Raw genomic sequence first — 6553 nt, 5'->3', positions numbered from 1 at the left:
TTCAAACTTTTACCAGTTGTATCATTGAAAGCTCTGTTATTGTGTTTTTCTTTTAAGACAAACTATGTTAATGTATGTGCTGCTTTTTCTAAACTAAAGCCTCAGTATTCCGGTTAAATTGCCGTATTTGCACTTTGCAATAAATAAGTGGGTCTTGGGTTGCAGTTTGGGCACTCAGTCTATAAAAGGTTCGCCGTCACTGATCTCGGGCATTTCTTGCAGCTCAGCACAGCAATATGCCTTGTCATCGTGTGGCTCTGAAAGCTCACAGCTTCCTGTGTTTCCTGAGAAGTCAAACAGCCCAAGTGTTAGTGGCAACTAATCCATTTATTCTAGGAAGCTGCCTTATACTGAGTCAGACCTTTGGTTTATTTAGCTCAGCATTGTTTACTCTTCACTGGCTTCCAGGAGCTTCTCGGTGTTGCAGGCAGGAGTATTTCCCAGCCCTATCTGGAGATGCCAAGGTTTAAACCTGGGACCTTTGGATTCAAAACATGACCTCTACCACTGACTTCCCTCTCTCAAGAGAGAGACCTGTGCACTCAGCTGATGAGTGCCCACCTTAGGATGCTCATGCAAGCATGAATTTGATGGATGAGTGTAGTGATGGGGAAATGCACCCCTTAACTGGGGCCACTAGTCACAGAACAATGTATGTGATTAGAGCTGTACCAAAGCCAATATTCATTGTTTTAGTTATTTATATATCATGACTTTGTATGCAACACTCTTTGGACATGTAATCAGCTTACGATAAAATGTTGAAAGCACTATAAAATAACGAATACATAAAAATAAGCTTAAAAAAAAAAAAAGGGAAGCATACAAAAGGAGCATCAAAACAGCATCAAAATAACCCAGATAAAACCAAGCAAGGAAAAGTAAGAAGCCTGGGGGTATTTGCCACTGAAAAGTGGGTGTCTGGCAAAGTTTTATGAGATGATCATTCCAAGGCCAAGGCAGCACCACTGAAAAGGCCCTTTTCTCTGTAATTCATATGGGGGGTGGCTCTGACAGTGATTCCAGACTATGGGCAGGCAGATTTGGAGTCGGGCCCTTTACTCCAAGTCTCGAAGCCCTTTCAAGCTCAAGACCTTAAACTGGAATGAGAAATGCTTGTAATGTCTGATCCCGTTTAGTAGCGCAGCAGCAGTATTCTGCAGTTTCTGAACCATCTTCAGAGGCAGATCTTCCTTGTTTTACTTTGCCAGGAGCTTTTTATGACTTTACATTGCAGACCCTCCAAGTGTCCCTATTTTCCAGGGACGTCCCTGATTTAGAGAGGCGATTTGATCCCTGCATGTCCTGCTTTTCCTTAGGATGTCCCTATTTTCATTGAAGAAATGTTGGAAGGTATAGAGTTATCTGACCCTGGAGCTGTCTGAAGGCAATCTTGTATAGGGAAGTTTTTTTAAAAAAATGTTTAATGTTTTATGATGTTTTTATACATGCTGGAAGCTACCCAGAGTGCTGGGGCAACCCAATAAGATGTGTGGGGTATAAATAGTAAATTTTTTATTATGGAACGGGACGTCCCTATTTTCATTGGAGAAATGTTGAAGGGTATGGCATTGTGTTCCCCTTGTTTTACAGCTCCAGCATCTTAAGAATTAAAATGGTTGAGATATCTTTGAAGTACGGTATTTAAAGAGTACCAGCTGAAGTTGAATGTATTCCTCCTTTTTTTAAAACCAGCCCAACAGGCTGAAATTCCACAGGTAGAGATTTCTTCTCTCCAAGCCAGGAAAAGCTTTGTCTGCTACATTTCTGCATTTCAAGGTGCCGACGCAGGCACAAGGACAAGTAGGAAACGTCAGGTGATTACACAGGGACTCTGCTGTAAATGAAAGACTAGCATTTGGGGTTTAGGAGCACTAAACTAACTTCTCTAATTCCTGACCCCCCCTTCCCTCTTCCTCTGATCCCCCCCTGGAACTGTATTCTCTGCTAAGAACAGCCCCAAACATCAACAAATCCTGCTTTGTTCCAAAAGAGTGCTTCAGATTGCATCTGGGCGGGCTTCCATTCATAGCGGAGGCCTTGTTTTCCTCCTCAACATTCAGCGTCTCATGAATTATAGCTGGAAAGGCCGTTTCCTACTTTTGCTTCGTTTCATTCTCAGCGTTGCTAGAAAGGGACAGCTGGGGCTGGTGTCGTTCTTGCTTCACTTTGATTTTTTTAGTCTTACCAGGGAAAGGCACTCTCTACCCTCCCCTGGTTTCTGACAAGATCCCATCCCAAGGCTGAGCAAGAAACCTACATGATTCATGAGTACATGTTATGTATAAGGGAGAGAGATTGCTTCGTACGTTTCCCAGTTTCCTTGGGAGTCTTATGCTTTCAACAAACTGCCTCTCCTTGCAGATAAACTCAAAGGTCAGTCTGATTCTCTGCGTGCCTACTCAGAAGTAAGCCCTACTGAATTCAATAGAGCTTGCAGCCACCTGCAGCCCTAAGGGCACACCAGAGAACATGCTATTCTCCACCTTGGTGCTATTGCATGCTGCCTGCTGACCATCCTGCCCTCCCCAGAACAGGCCCAGAAGCATGTGGAAAGAATAACTCCCAAGGTTCTGGGAAGCTTAGGCCCAATCCTTTGCAGACTAGGAGTGGAGAGAGGGAGTACCTGATCTGTTTGCAGTGGGCCAGGCATTGGGGAGACAGAGACCGCCAGACAAAGCTTCCTCTCCCACTCCTCCCTGGTCCCACTGCTTCACCCCAGCAGCTTCCCAGTCCAGGCACACTCACAGGGCTGGTCAGCTGCTGGATGAGGTGGGAGTTAGAGGCACGGCCAGATGCAGCATGGGGGTTTGGTGTTAGGATTTCCCAGACTATTTGTTTTTTAAGCATCGATTAACAGCAGCTACTGTGGGCAAATGGTACTCGAACCATAATGTGGTGGGAGGGGGAGATAACCGCCCCCTTGTTTTCCCAATTAAAATCCCACCCTCCAAGTTGTTATTCTGTAGAGGAAGGGCAAATACCCGTACATTTCCCCTACAAGGCCAAAAATAGCTTGGGGAAGCAATTTTATTTGGAAAACATTTGCCCAGGAGCTGCTGGTGGTAGGGAAATAATCCTCTCCATCCCCCGCCAGCATTGCAGTCCCGAACTCTGCTATAGTGATCAGATTGTTGGACTAGGACCTGGGAGACCAGGGTTCAAATCCCCACTCTGTCATGAAGCTGTCACTGAGTGGCATTAGGCCAGTCACTGTCTCCACCTGCAGTGCCTAACCTCTCTCATTGGGTTGTTGTGAGGATAAAATGGGAAGGAGCTCCTTGGAGAATAGGTGGGATAGGAAAATAAATAATCTGGATGGGGAAAGATGAACTTGAAGCTGTTAAATGGGGGGGGGGGGGTACAGGAGATCCTAATTGCTTATCTCCTGGCTCATGTCTCGATTTGTCCCCACAGGTAGCTTGAGTTGCCACTCTATTTTTCTTGGGAGAACTACTATGCCTTTTACTCAGCCCTGCATTTAAGCACTAGCCTGGTAGCCATAGGTGACAAGGAATTGCGTGCAGGTGAGTGAGGAGGCTGGTGGAGCGCTCTGCCTGTCCTTAGTGAGACCCCAGCAGGCTGGTACATTGGGTGGGGGCAGGCTAGTAACTTTTGTGGGCTTATTTACAAAACTGCTTAAACTGTCACATAGCAAACAGGAATTGAGCAGCAGTAGCTTCCTCCATCATGGCATGCTTAGAAAAGTTTCACTGGCTTCGTTTCCACTTACATCACAGCTATGGCACTGAAAGGGTGTGGAAGCTTGGCAACCCTACTAGGCATCAAGTTAGTTGTTCGGTATCCTGGACTTACCTGCCCTTTCCCTTTAATGCCATTTCCCCAGGGGTTTTTGAAACAATTGCTCATTTTTCCAGCCGTCACTAAACTGAACATAGTAACAGAGGTACCACTGGGAGGTGCAATTCTTACTGTGGTAGTGCAAATTCGTACTAAGCGCACGGCCTATTTGTTTTTTCTTAAGTAGTCACATTGGCTTTAAAAGGACTACACTGCAAATGATCTGAGAACGGTAGTTCTCAGATACAGAGATATCTGTAGATACAGGGGTACCACTGTATTCAGGAACAAGAGCCTAGATTAAACAGGCAGTTCTCATAACAGAGGAAAATCGTAAATAAGATAACTAGTGGGGGACTTGAGGAAGGCTATACAATTATGAGTGGTTTTGGGGGAGAAGAATGGGATGTTATTCTAGAACTAACCAATGAAACTGACTGGCAGGAGATTTCAGGCAGACCTTCACAAACAGTGCATGATAAATGTGTGGAGTTCGCTGCCATCAGGCCTCCTCTCCCTCAGCTGTCACCTGGGGCAGCCATTCCACCAGACTGCCTCAGTGGGAGAGATGGGGAGCAGGGCTCATTCCATCAGCTTTGCCAAAAGACCAGCTCCATCAGCACCTCCTGCCCCTGAACTGTGCCGCCTGGTCATTGTAAGAATTTGTTGTACCAGAGTGATTTTCTTCTTCATTCCATGTCCCTTTTTCCTTGTGTGTCCTTTTTTTTTAAGTCTCCAGGTAAGGACCGTCTTGTTTTAATTGATTGTTTCAAAGCTACTCCGGGAGCTCTTTTGGCTGAAGAGCCAGGTACAAATAATCTAAATCAGAGCTTTCAAAATTTTTCATGTTGGTGACACACTTTTTAGACATGCATCATTTCGTGACACAGTAATTCAGTTTTACATCATTTCGTGATACAGTAATTTAGTTTTACTAGCAAACCAGAGGTTAAACTAACCCCTTATAAGGGTGTTTGCGTGACACACCTACACACTGCAGCCCAGCGGCGTAGCGTGAGTTGTCAGCACCCGGGGCAAGGCAAGTAATTTGCGCCCCCTAACCCGGGGCAAGGCAAGTAATTTGCGCCCCCCCCCAACCCCTAACCTGCCGATCTGAGTCGAGTTGCTGCTGGCGCTGCCGCCCAAACCACGCCGCTTGCCCGGAGGAGGAGGGGGGCAGAGAGGCGAGGAAAATGCAACATGGCCCAGCAGCTGCAGCAGCAGCAGCAGCAGCGGAGGCGGGGCTGTGAGGAGGGGCTGCCTGGCACGTCCTCCGCGGCCCTGACGCGCGGGGCTGAGAGCCGCTGCCTGCCGGACGCCTTCAGCCCGGGCGCGCGCACAGCTCGTCGGTTCCACGAGACATGGGGCTCTGCTACAGCCTGCGCCCGAGGCTCTTCGGCGACTCCGGAGGCAGCGAGCGCGCCCCCCCAGATGTTGCGCCCGGTGCGGCCGGCCCCCCTGGCACCCCCCACGCTACGCCACTGCTGCAGCCAACACGCTAATGTGTCGCGACACGCAGTTTGGAGAGCTCTGATCTAAATAAAGAAATCAGAGACGACGAGGGCCACTAGCAAAGGTTGCAATTCTACCCCCTTTTCCTGAGAGCATTCATCAGGACTTTCTTCCGAATAGTCGGGGTTAGGATTGCCCTGTCAGCCATAGCAGCCATAAAGCGCACTCCATGCATTTCCAGGAAGCATTTGTGTGTGTGTCTGTATGTGAATTTACATTCCCCGTTCGGATAACGACACATTTAATGCAGCGAAAATAAGCGATTAACCTTTCTCAGTTTGGCTCTTGCTCTTCGCTTCCACGAGCGCGTTTTGTTTTGTCTCGCTGGGTTAGCTGGAGCATTAATAACACCGGGCTTCCCGCTTGCGCTAGCTGTATAATCCTTATAATCCCGAACTCTTTAGCAAGAGAATACTGGCATGCAGTCCTGCCCATCCGTTCCGCGGGGTTTAACACGCACGGCTCGCTCGCATTCGACTGCAGGGTGCGGCGGCGGGGATGGGTGCTCCAGAGACCTCTTGCGGCAGAACTGCGGAACTGCCGCTTGGTGCAGAAGCGCGGAGGTCCCCATCTCTTAAAACTGCCAGATAAAAGAGGGAAACGCTCTGCACAGACGGTTGTTGGGATTCATTCAAAGCACGTTCCACTGAAAGAGCACAATCCTGAACGTGCTGAGGCACGAAGCCTCTGCTTAGTTCAATAGGTCTCACTCTGTGTAGTGAGCGTGCTTGGGACCGCTGTCACAATTGGCAACACCAAGCCGAATTACGCGGATACTGCTTTAACTTTCAGCAAATCAAACAGACGTTTTTGCTTCAAGCCTGCTATAAGGAACCCACCAAGTTAGTAGAGCAACGCTTCCGATTCCGAAGGGGCCTTGCAGAAAGCCAGGAATGCGTACGTGCGTGGGAATCTCTGTCTGGAGAAGCCGGGCGCTTCTTTCGTGACCTAGGCGCACACAATCGTTTTAAAGAAAGGAAAGCTCAGACTTGCAATTCCTGATTCCATACGGTGTTGAAAATTCAGACATGTCCCTGCCTTCCATCGAGCTTGATATCCGTTTATTTAGCCCGTGCAGATGCGCCGCCTTCTAAACTGTGCGTAAGGTTAACAGTTCCCGTGATTTACAAGGTGCATAGCTGTCAACGTTTTCCTTTTTTTAAGGGAAATTCCCTTATTCCGAATAGGATTCCTCGCAAGAAAAGGGAAAAGTTGACAGCTATGACGAGGTGGCGAGCGG

This window comes from Podarcis pityusensis (genome assembly GCF_964106645.2).
Source record: "Podarcis pityusensis genome assembly, chromosome: 1".
Lineage (NCBI taxonomy): Eukaryota > Metazoa > Chordata > Lepidosauria > Squamata > Lacertidae > Podarcis > Podarcis pityusensis.
The sequence above is the reverse complement of the archived record's forward strand: the minus strand, read 5'-3'. Positions refer to the sequence as shown.